Source organism: Rhipicephalus microplus, unplaced genomic scaffold, assembly GCF_043290135.1.
Source record: "Rhipicephalus microplus isolate Deutch F79 unplaced genomic scaffold, USDA_Rmic scaffold_59, whole genome shotgun sequence".
NCBI classification, from domain to species: Eukaryota; Metazoa; Arthropoda; class Arachnida; order Ixodida; family Ixodidae; genus Rhipicephalus; species Rhipicephalus microplus.
In genome coordinates, this window is record NW_027464632.1 from 895,032 (window position 1) to 908,312 (window position 13,281).

Genomic DNA, 13,281 nt, shown 5'->3' on the forward strand with positions numbered 1-13,281 from the left:
CTCACCACCGTCAGAACATTTCTTCAGAGCTATCAGCCCAAAAAAAAAGAAGCGCCGCACCACCACCGGGTGGGCTCGAACCTCCAACCTTTCGGTCAACAGCAGATTGCGCTAGCCAATTGCGCCACGGAGGCAGTCGTGCTCCAGTCTCACCACCATCAGAACATATTTTCAAAGCTATCAGCGCAAAGAAAAACGCGACACACCACTCCAGGGAGGGCTCGAAACTCCAATTTTTCGGTTAACAGCCGAATGTGCTAGCCAATTGCGCCAAGGAGACAGTCGTGCTCCTATCTCACCACCGCGAGAACATTTCTCCAAAGCTATCAGTGCAAAGAAAAAAAAGCGCCGCACCACCACCGGGTGGGCTCGAAACTCCAATTTTTCGGTTAACAGCCAAACGTGCTAGCCAATTGCGCCACGGAGACAGTCGTGCTTCACTCTCACCACCGTCAGAACATTTCTTCAGAGCTATCAGCCCAAAGAAAAAAAAAGCGCCGCACCACCACCGGGTGGGCTTGAACCTCCAACCTTTCGGTTAACAGCCGATCGCGCTAGCCAATTGTGCCACGGAGACAGTCGTGCTCCACGCTCACCACCGTCAGAACATTTCTTCAGAGCTATCAGCCCAAAGAAAATAAAGCACCGCACCACCACCGGGTGGGCTCGAACCTCCAACCTTTAGGTTAACAGCGGATAGCGCTAGCCAATTGGGCCACGGAGACAGTCGTGCTCCACTCTCACCAACATCAGAACATATCTTCAAAGCTATCAGCCCAAAGAAAAAAAAAAGCGCCGCACCACCACCGGGTGGGCTCGAACCTCAAACCTTTCGGTTAACAGCCGATTGCGCTAGCCAATTGCGCCACGGAGACAGTCCTGCTCCTCTCTCAGCACCATCAGATCATATCTTCAAAGCAATCAGCCCATAGAAAAAAAAGCCCACACCACCATCGGGTGGGCTCGAACCTCCAACCTTTCGGTTAACGGCCGAACGTGCTAGCCAATTGCGCCACGGAGATTGTCGTGCTCCAGTCTCACCACCGTCAGAACCTTTCTCTAAAGCTATCAGCGCAAAGAAAAAAAAAGCGCCCCACCACCACCGCGTGGGCTCGAAACTCCAAATTTTCGAATGACAGCCGAACGTGTTAGCCAATTGTGCCACGGAGATAGTCGTGCTCCAATCTCACCACCGTCAGAGCATTTCTCCAAAGCTATCAGCGCAAAGAAAAAAAAGCGCCGCACCATCCCCGGGTGGACTCGAACCTCCAACCTTTCGGTTAACAGCCGATCGCGCTAGCCGATTGTGCCACGGAGACAGTCCTGCTCCACTCTCACCACCATCAGAACATATCTTCAAAGCTATCAACCCAAAGAAAAAAAAGCGCCGCACCACCCGCGGGTGGGCTCGAACCGCCAACCTTTCCGTTAACAGCCGATCGCGCTAGCCAATTGCGCCACGGAGACAGTCGGGATCCACTCTCACCACCATCAGAACATATCTTCAAAGCTATCAGCGCAAAGAAAAAAAAGCGACACACCGTCCCCGGGTGGGCTCGAAACTCCAACCTTTCGGTTGACAGCTGATCGCGCTAGCCAATTGCGCCACGGAGACAGTCCTGCTCCACTCTCACCACCATCAGAACATATCTTCAAAGGTATCAGCTCAAAGAAAAAAAAGCGCCGCACCACTACCGGGTGGGCTCGAAACTCCAAGCTTTCGGTTAACAGCCGATCGCGCTAGCCAATTGCGCCACGGAGACAGTCCTGCTCCACTCTCACCACCATCAGAACATATCTTCAAAGCCATCAGCCCAAAGAAAAAAAAGCGCCGCACCACCACCGGGTGGGCTCGAACCTCCCACCTTTCAATTAAGAGCCGATCGCGCTGGCCAATTGTGCCACGGAGACAGTCCTGCTCCTCTCTCACCACCATCAGAACATAACTTCAAAGCTATCAGCCCATAGAAAAAAAAGCCCGCACCACCACCGAGTGGGCTCGAACCTCCAACCTTTCGGTTAACGGCCGAACGCGCTAGCCAATTGCGCCACGGAGACAGTCCTGCTCCAATCTCACCACTATCAGAACACATCTTCAAAGCTGTCAGCCCAAAGAAAAAAAGTAACACACCACTCCCGGGAGGGCTCGAACCTCCAACCTTTCGGTTAACAGCCGATCGCGCTAGCCAATTGTGCCACGGAGACAGTCGTGCTCCACGCTCACCACCGTCAGAACATTTCTTCAGAGCTATCAGCCCAAAGAAAATAAAGCACCGCACCACCACCGGGTGGGCTCGAACCTCCAACCTTTAGGTTAACAGCGGATAGCGCTAGCCAATTGGGCCACGGAGACAGTCGTGCTCCACTCTCACCAACATCAGAACATATCTTCAAAGCTATCAGCCCAAAGAAAAAAAAAGCGCCGCACCACCACCGGGTGGGCTCGAACCTCAAACCTTTCGGTTAACAGCCGATTGCGCTAGCCAATTGCGCCACGGAGACAGTCCTGCTCCTCTCTCAGCACCATCAGATCATATCTTCAAAGCAATCAGCCCATAGAAAAAAAAGCCCACACCACCATCGGGTGGGCTCGAACCTCCAACCTTTCGGTTAACGGCCGAACGTGCTAGCCAATTGCGCCACGGAGATTGTCGTGCTCCAGTCTCACCACCGTCAGAACCTTTCTCTAAAGCTATCAGCGCAAAGAAAAAAAAAGCGCCCCACCACCACCGCGTGGGCTCGAAACTCCAAATTTTCGAATGACAGCCGAACGTGTTAGCCAATTGTGCCACGGAGATAGTCGTGCTCCAATCTCACCACCGTCAGAGCATTTCTCCAAAGCTATCAGCGCAAAGAAAAAAAAGCGCCGCACCATCCCCGGGTGGACTCGAACCTCCAACCTTTCGGTTAACAGCCGATCGCGCTAGCCGATTGTGCCACGGAGACAGTCCTGCTCCACTCTCACCACCATCAGAACATATCTTCAAAGCTATCAGCCCAAAGAAAAAAAAAGCGCCGCACCACCCGCGGGTGGGCTCGAACCGCCAACCTTTCCGTTAACAGCCGATCGCGCTAGCCAATTGCGCCACGGAGACAGTCGGGATCCACTCTCACCACCATCAGAACATATCTTCAAAGCTATCAGCGCAAAGAAAAAAAAGCGACACACCGTCCCCGGGTGGGCTCGAAACTCCAACCTTTCGGTTGACAGCTGATCGCGCTAGCCAATTGCGCCACGGAGACAGTCCTGCTCCACTCTCACCACCATCAGAACATATCTTCAAAGGTATCAGCTCAAAGAAAAAAAAGCGCCGCACCACTACCGGGTGGGCTCGAAACTCCAAGCTTTCGGTTAACAGCCGATCGCGCTAGCCAATTGCGCCACGGAGACAGTCCTGCTCCACTCTCACCACCATCAGAACATATCTTCAAAGCCATCAGCCCAAAGAAAAAAAAGCGCCGCACCACCACCGGGTGGGCTCGAACCTCCCACCTTTCAATTAAGAGCCGATCGCGCTAGCCAATTGTGCCACGGAGACAGTCCTGCTCCTCTCTCACCACCATCAGAACATAACTTCAAAGCTATCAGCCCATAGAAAAAAAAGCCCGCACCACCACCGAGTGGGCTCGAACCTCCAACCTTTCGGTTAACGGCCGAACGCGCTAGCCAATTGCGCCACGGAGACAGTCCTGCTCCAATCTCACCACTATCAGAACACATCTTCAAAGCTGTCAGCCCAAAGAAAAAAAGTAACACACCACTCCCGGGAGGGCTCGAACCTCCAACCTTTCCGTTAACAGCGGATCGCGCTAGCCAATTGCGCCACGGAGACAGTCGTGGTCCACTCTCACCACCAACAGAACATATCTTCAAAGCTATCAATGCAATGAAAAAGCAACACACCACTCCCGGGAGTGCTCGAAACCCCAATTTTTCGGTTAACAGCCGAACGTGCTAGCCAATTGCGCCACGGAGACAGTCGTGCTCCACTCTCACCACCATCCGAACATTTCTTCAGAGCTATTAGCCTAAAGAAAAAAAAGCGCCGCACCACCACCGGGTGGGCTCGAACCTCAAACCTTTTGGTTAACAGCCGATCGCGCTAGCCAATTGCGCCACGGAGCCAGTCCTGCTCTACTCTCACCTCCATGAGATCATATCTTCAAAGCTATCAGCCAAAGAAAAAAACAGCGCCGCACCACCACCGGGTGGGCTCGAACCTGCCACCTTTCGGTTAACAGCCGATCGCGCTAGCGAATTGCGCCACGGAGATAGTCCTGCTTCACACTCACCACCATCAGAACATATCTTAAGAGCTATCAGCCCAAAGGAAAAAAAGCGCCGCGCCACCACCGGGTGGGCTCGAACCTCCAACTTTTCGGTTAACAGCATATAGCGCTAGCCTATTGCGCCACGCAGACAGTCGTGCTCCACTCTCGCCACCATCAGAACATATCTTCAAAGCTATCAGCGCAAAGAAAAAAGAACGCACCACTCCCGGGAGGGGTCGAATCTCCAACCTTTCGGTTAACAGCCGATCGCGCTAGCCAACTGCGCCACGGAGACAGTCCTGCTCCACTCTCATCACCATCAGAACATATTAACGCGTAAGTACTGGTGGACCAAAACGACGATAAGGGGATTTGGCGGACACCAGGTAGTGGAGCTCTGGCTGATTGGAGATAAAGAAGGCGATCTTGCTGTTTGGCTGCTGAGAGCCCCTGTGTCAACGTTTATCTGCCTTTGGTTCACGCTGTACCGTAACACTGGTGGAAGTGCTGGGACGCAACCCTACCTAATGCTCCATACTCCCACTGGGAGCCGTTCATCTAGCTCGGACGCATTGTCACCCATTGCAACTCCCGTGCACCGGTTCAGTCGGCGGCTGATAGGCCTCGCTCCAGAGTTCACGCCTTCCACGGAACCTCGCAAGTGCCGATTACCTCTCCAAATGGCCAACACCAGTCCGCAACCGGCGCCCCAAGGCCCCCCGCCAACACAGCCTTCACAGGTAACCATCTTTCAACCGCTGGTTCCCTATCACTTTAGTGGCGGCGCACATGAAGACGTGGACGACTGGCTTGAGCACTATGAGCGTGTCGCCAAGATTAATCTGTGGCCTGAACAAGAAAAGCTCTCACGCGCCTATTTCTACCTTGACGGCGGTGCGAAAATTTGGTATGAGAACAGAGAACCCAGTCTGTTAACTTGGGGCGCCTTCCGACAACAGCTTGTCGATACGTTCACCAATGTCGATCGACGCGACCGTGCGCAGCAGCTGTTGGAGCTACGGGTTCAACAACCCAATGAAAGCGTTACTATGTTTGCTGAAGATATGACTCGTCTTTTTCGTCGAGCTGACCCGAACATGAGTGAAGATAGGAAGTTGACCTACCTCATGCGCGGCGTTAAGGAGCAACTTTTCGCCGGGCTACTGCGCCACCCTCCAAGTACCGTAGTTGACTTCATCAAGGAGGCTACGGCTATCGAGCGGGCGCTTCATCAACGATGCAGGCAGTATCATCGAATGTCTAGCAGCGCCCCAATCAATGCTGCCGCCATACCTGAGGATCAAAGCTCCTTGCGAGACCTCATTAGGGAGATAGTTCGCGAAGAACTGCAAAAGTTCCGAAATCCAGTTGCTCAAACCCCCGTTGCGTCCGTCGCTGAACTGGTACGCGACGAAATCCGCCGCGCATTTTCTACCACTGGTCCTGGTGACGAGCACCGTCCCATGAGCTATGCCGATGCTCTGCGACGTTCACCATCTGGTACATCGCCGCCATATCACCCAGTGCCGACGGCCCCTACGTCACCACGGCAAGAGCAGACCCTCAGCCGACCGCCAAGCCAACCGACGTACCACCAGGCGCCCACAGCAGCACCATGGACATCGTCGCAAGAAGGGAGGTTCAGACGTCCACCCCTCCGAAGAACAGACGCATGGCGCACAATCGATCGACGTCCACTATGCTTTAACTGCGGAGGTGCAGGTCATATTGCCCGTCATTGCTGGCACCGCAGTGATCCGTTCCGCCCTCTTCGAACATGGTCTGACGATCGACGTGCGAACGAAGAATACATACCACGCCGGGAGGACGCCTCTTTCCATGGAGGCCGTTCTCACTTTTACGAATACCGTACTTCTGACGAGGAGGCAATACCTACCCGCCAGCCAGGTTTGGGACGTCAATCCCGCTCTCCTTCTCCTGCTCATTCGCCTTCGTCACACCGACGTACCTCCGCGGACCTTAACGCAAGAAGGTCACCCAGCCCGCGACGGGGAAACTGAGGGCGGCGACCTCCGGGGGTAAGGTTGCAGGCCATGAAGATGACGACGAAAAGCCCCCATTACACGACGCTGTAAATCCGACAAGACGTGAGAGCGACGACATTGTGACCGCTGACCTGAGTGTTTATCTTGACGGCCAGAAAGTGACAGCCTTAGTCGACACCGGTGCCGATTTTTCTAACATCAGTCAGGACCTCGCCATCCGCCTCAAGAAAGTGAAGACACCGTGGACAGGCCCTCAAATAAGGACGGCAGGTGGTCAGTTATTGCTGCCCTCTGGAAGATGTAGCGAGAATTGACATAGGAGGTTCTTCTTTCGTTGCGTCGTTCGTCGTTCTCGCCGCATGCTGCAAGGATCTAATTATTGGTATGGACTTCTTACGAGAGTACGGCGCCATCATCAATATCCCAGACAGTTTGATTACATTCCGCAACAGTTAGGGCGCACCTGATTGTACACAGGCGCGACCAAGCCAATTGCGTCTAACTGATGACGATGTGGTTCTCCCTCCTCGGTCATGCACGCTTGTTTCTGTGGCAGCCGCTGTCCAGTTTGACGGCGAAGGAGTAGCAGATCGAATAACCTCGCTCCTTTTCACACATGGCATTTCCGTCGCAAGAGGTATCGTCAGTGTCACCGCTGGACGCACGGACTTGCTTCTGACAAATTTTAGTGATGAGCGCCGGCACCTTCCAAAAGGCATGGCCGTCGCTTACTTCGATGATATCACAGACGCAGAAGGCTGCTTGGCAGTAGTTGACGAGGCGCCAAAACTTGATTCAACACCAGTCCTTGACGTTAGCACTGCTTTGCCTAAGAACGAGCGAAAGAGGCTTCTTGACCTACTGGCCGAATTCAAAGACTGCTTTTCGACAACATCAAGAGTTGGCCGCACACCTCTCACCAAGCATCGAATCATTACCGAGGACAAGGCGAGACCAATTCACCAAAACCCCTATCGCGTGGCTGCAAAGGAACGCGAAGTGATACAAGAGCAAGTCGACAAAATGCTAGAAGATGACGTCATTCAGCCCTCAAAAAGCCATGGGCGTCACCTGTAGTCCTCGTTAGAAAAAAAGATGGCAGCCTGCGCTTCTGTGTAGATTACCGAAAACTCAATCAGGTGACAAAGAGAGATGTGTATCCACTTCCTCGTATAGATAACTCTCTCGACAAACTTCGACAAGCTCGTTACTTTTCATCGATGGACTTAAGGAGTGGGTATTGGCAAATCGAGGTAGACCCAAGAGACCGCGAGAAGACTGCTTTTGTGACACCAGATGGCTTATATGAATTTAAAGTCTTGCCCTTTGGTTTATGTTCAGCGCCGGCTACCTTTCAAAGACTTATGGATACCGTACTTTCTGGGTTGAAGTGGAAAACCTGCTTGGTCTACCTTGATGATGTCGTAGTTTTCGCCGCAACGTTTGACCAGCACCTTAAAAGACTTGAGGTAGTTTTACAAGCCATACGGTCTGCGGGCTTGACGTTGACGCCTGAAAAGTGCCACTTTTGCTATGAAGAACTGCAATTTCTTGGCCACGTTGTCAGTCACGCAGGCGTTCGTCCTGATCCTGAAAAGATCGCAGCTGTTGCACAGTTCCCGGTGCCGACTGATAAGAAAGCTGTCAGACGATTCCTCGGACTATGTGCGTATAATAGGCGATTCATCGCAGACTTCGCACGCATCGCATCACCGTTGACCCGCCTCACGAGAGAAGACGTTGCTTTCCAATGGAGCAACGAAGAGGAAGCTGCTTTTAAGAACCTCCGCCAGAGACTACAGATGCCTCCAGTGCTTGCCCACTTTGATGAGAAAGCGCCAACGATGCTACACACTGATGCCAGCAATATTGGTTTGGGAGCTGTGCTTGTGCAGCTGCAAGAGGGCACAGAAAGAGTAATCGCCTATGCAAGCCGAACACTAACACGCGCCGAGACCCAATTACTCCACGACTGAGAAGGAATGCCTCGCCGTGGTATGGGCGGTCACAAAATTTCGTCCGTATTTATACGGCCGCCCTTTCAAAGTCATCAGCGACCACCACTCACTGTGTTGGTTGACAAATCTTAAAGATCCTACCGGGAGATTAGCGCGTTGGAGTCTCGGGCTGCAGGAGTACGACATGACTGTCGTACACAAGTCAGGAAAGCGCCACATGGACGCTGACTGTCTATCCCGCTCACCCATTGAATCGGCAACTCTATCCGATGAGGAGGAAACAGCATTTCTCGGCGTGCTTGACTCAAGCACTATTGCACAGCAACAACGTGGTGACCCTGAGTTACAAGCCCTAATTAATTACCTGGAGGGAAGATCTCAGAAGGCACCAACTGTTTTCGTAAGAGCGCTGTCATCATTTTGCTTACGGAGCGGAGTACTATACAAAAGAAACTTCTCTTCGACAGGATCTGCGTATTTGCTCGTCATCCCAGCAGCCCTTCGCTCCGAAGTACTCGAAGCATGCCACAACGAGGTGACTTCAGGCCACTTAGGTTACACAAGAACGTTGGCCAGAGTACGGCAGCGCTACTTCTGGCCAAGACTGACCGTAGCTGTAAAACACCATGTTCGTACTTGCCTCGACAGCCAGCGACGGAAGTCACCGCCGACTAAACCAGCTGGCCTCCTGCAGCCCGTGCAGGTCCCAAGAACACCATTCGACCAGATTGGCATGGATATTTTGGGCCCACTTCCTACTTCTACTGCTGGGAACCGCTGGGTTATTGTCGCGACTGATTACCTTACCCGTTATGCTGAAACAAAGGCTATCCAGAGAGGTACAGCAGCGGAGGTGGCACAATTTTTCATCGAGAACGTTGTCCAGCGGCATGGTGCACCAAGCGTCGTAATCACAGACAGAGGAACCACATTTACGGCAGCTTTTTTGGAACAAGTCCTCATGCTGAGTGGAACAACTCATTGTAAGACCACCGCCTACCACCCGCAAACGCACGGGCTTACAGAGCGTCTGAACAAAACAATTAAAGACATGCTTTCTATGTACGTAGACGTCGAGCACAAAAATTGGGACGAAATCTTGCCATATATCACGTTTGCATACAACACTGCCAAGCAAGAAACTACCCAGATGACCCCGTTCAGCCTAATTCACGGAAGGGAAGTACGAACCATGATAGATGCGATGCTAGCGCACGAATGCGACGACATCGAACCGGACGCCAAGATGTTTATAGAACGAGCGGAAGAAGCAAGACAACTAGCACGCCTGCGAATCCAGCAACAACAAGAGTACGACGCGAGCCGCTACAATTCTCGCCGCAGAACAGTCGTTTACCATACCGGCGACAGAGTATGGGTTTGGACACCCATACGGAAACGAGGACTCTCTGAAAAGCTCCTAAGGAGATACTTTGGGCCATATCTAGTACTGCGACGACTGAGTGATGTTACCTACGAGGTCGTCCCCGACAGTTCACATAGTACGAGGCTTCGCCAGCACCGTCCAGAACTAGTTGACGTTGTGCGCATGAAGCCTTATGAAAGGTAGTGACTGCGCAAGACACTTCTTGAAGAACAGAAAAAAAACTGCACTTCTGGTTCAGCATCGGGGCGATGCTCATTAAGAGGGGGAGCAAATGACGCGTGTGTACTGGTGGACCAAAACGACGATAAGGGGATTTGGCGGACACCAGGTAGTGGAGCTCTGGCTGATTGGAGATAAAGAAGGCGATCTTGCTGTTTGGCTGCTGAGAGCCCCTGTGTCAACGTTTATCTGCCTTTGGTTCACGCTGTACCGTGACAATATCTTCAAAGCTATGAGCTTAAAGAAAAAAAAGCGCCGCACCACCACCAGGTGGGCTCGAACTCCAACCTTTCAGTTATCAGCCGATCACGGTCGCCAATTGCGCCACGGAGACAGTCCTGCTCCACTCTCACCACCATCGGAACATATCTTCAAAGCTATCAGCCAAAAAAAAAGCGCCGCACCACTACCGGGTGGGCTCAAAACTCCAAGCTTTCGGTTAACAGCCGATCGCGCTTGCCAATTGCGCCACAGAGACAGTCCTGCTCCACTCTCACCACCATCAGAACATATCTTCAAAGCTATCAGCCCAAAGAAAAAAAAGCGCCGCATCACCACCGGGTGGGCTCGAAGCTCCAACCTTTCGGTTAAGAGCCGATCGCGCCAGCCAATTGCGCCACGGAGACAGTCCTGCTCCAATCTCACCACCATCAGAACACATCTTCAAAGCTATCAGCCCAAAGAAAAAAAAGCAACACACCATTCCCGGGAGGGCTCGAACCTCCAACCTTTCCGTTAACAGCTGATTGCGCTAGCCAATTGCGCACGGAGACAGTCGTGCTCCACTCTCACCACCGTCAGAACATTTCTTCAGAGCTATCAGCCCAAAGAAAAAAAGCGCCGCACCACCACCGGGTGTCTCGAACCTCCAACCTTTCGGTTAACAGCCGATCGCGCTAGCCAATTGCGCCACGGAGACAGTCGTGCTCCACTCTGACCACTGTCAGAACATTTCTTCAGAGCTATCAGCCCAAAGAAAAAAAAGCGCCGCACCACCACCGGGTGGGCTCGAACCTCCAACCTTTCGGTTAACAGCCGATAGGGCTAGCCAATTGCGCCACGGAGACAGGCGTGCTCTACTCTCACCACCATCAGAACATATCTTCAAAGCTATCAGCGCAAAGATAAAAGCAACACACCACTCCCGGGAGGGCTCAAACATCCAATTTTTCGGTTAACAGCCGATCGCGCTAGCCAATTGCGCCACGAAGACAGTCGTGCTCCACTCTAACCTCCATCAGAACATTTCTCCAAAGCTATCAGCGCAAAGAAAAAAAATTGCCGCACCACGACCGGGTGGGCTCGAACCTCCAACATTTCGGTTAACAGCCGACCACGCTAGCCAATTGCGCCACGGAGACAGTCGTGCTCCACTCTCACCACCATCAGAACATATCTTCAAAGCTATCGGCCCCCCCCAAAAAAAGTGCCGCACCACCGCCACGTGGGCTCGAACCTCCAACTTTTCGGTTAACTGCCGATCGCGCTAGCCAATTGCGCCACGGAGACAGTCGTGCTCCACTCTCACCACCGTCAGAACATTTCTTCAGGGCTATCAGCCCAAAGAAAAAAAAGCGCCGCACCACCACCGGGTGGGCTCGAACCTCCAACCTTTCGGTCAACAGCAGATCGCGCTAGCCAATTGCGCCACGGAGACAGTCGTGCTTCAGTCTCACCACCATCAGAACATATTTTCAAAGCTATCAGTGCAAAGAAAAAAGCGACACACCACCATCGGGAGGGCTCGAAACTCCAATTTTTCGGTTAAGAGCATGTTTCTGGGTAACGGAGGTATTATGATGCGCTCTCTGGTTTCTTTTGGGATATCGTATTTATTACCGCTTTGGCCAGCGTACGTTATTGCAAGTTTGTGCAGGATGTGTCTTCCCGTGTTGCTTTGCGCGAGTCGTTCATATTGCGCTATCATATGAGCCTCAATAAGTTCGTCTAGCGTGTTATGAATTCCTAACGCTTCGAACTTTTCGTTAGACGTGGTGATCGGTAATCCGAGGGCTTGCTTATATGCTTTTTTAATTATGCATTCTATCTTTTGTTTTTCCGCCACTTGCAACTTGAGGTATGGGGTCACATACACTATGCGGCTGACGACGAAGGCTTGGATGAGCTGCACTAAGTTGTGTTCTTTCACGCCGTAGTTTTTGTTGGCGATTCTTCGAATCATTCGAATGGTTTTTGGGTGTTGTTATCCAGGAACTTTATTGCTTCCCCGTTATGTCCGTTCTCGGATATTCGGAGTCCCAGAACTCTTATGTGTTGTACCTGAGGTATTGGGTAACCTCCTGCTAAGATTGTGATGTTGTGTCGTTCGTGAATGCGCTTGCGACCTCTGCTTGTAGGTCTGTAGAGTAATAACTCCGATTTTTGAGGAGAGCATTTTAGGCCATTGTTCTCCACGTATCGCTCTACCGTATTTACTGCTTGTTGTAAAATCTCTTCTATGTGACCGTCGCTCCCGCCCGTCACCCATAGGGTGATGTCATCCGCATAGATACTGTGCTGAAGCCCTTCGACGCGTTCCAGCTCTGAGGGTAAACCAAGCATCGCCACGTTGAATAGGAAAGGGGAAAGCACCGAACCTTGTGGTGTTCCCTTGTTGCGTAGAACGAATTCTTCGGATTCCGCTTTCCCGGCCATGATTGTAGCTTTACGGTTGGTGAGAAAATCTTTTATGTAATCGTACACTCTCCGACCTACGTGTAGGTTTTGCAAGTTGCGCAATATGGCCTCGTGGGTGACGTTATCAAATGCCTTCTGCAGGTCAAGACCCAGAATGGCTTTTGTATCCAGGGTGTGCGTTTCGGCGTCTATGATTTGATTCTTTAGCTGCAACATGACGTCTTGCGTCGAGAGTCTTGGTCGAAAGCCGATCATGGTGTGTGGGTATAGCTCGTTGTCGTCCATGTATCTGACGAGACGCGTTAAAATTACTTTTTCCATGAGCTTTCCAATGCAGGACGTCAATGAAATGGGCCTGAGATTTCCGATGAGCGGCTTTTTGCCCGGCTTGGGTATTAATATGATTTTGGCGGTTTTCCATTGCTGGGGTATGGCGCCCTTCTCCCAGCATTCGTTTATGTACTTCGTGAGAGCAGTGACGGATTCGTCATCTAAGTTGCGAAGTGTTTTATTTGTTATACCGTCGGGACCCGGGGCGGACTTGGGATTGAGTCGTCCGAGTTCGTATCGAATCTCTGCCTCTGTTATGGAGGCGTCGAGGTCGACGTTATCCTTCCCTTCGTACTCTGGGAGTCGCGCCTTTGTGGCTTCTCCTACGTATGTCTGGCGTAGCTCGCGTAAGAGCTCTGCTTCTGTACCTGCGTAGCTGTGTAGTATCCGTTGCAGGTTTTGTCTTTGTGTTGTTTTCGTGCCTTCTGGATCAAGGAGGCCTCGGAGAATGTTCCAAGTTTTGGACATTCCG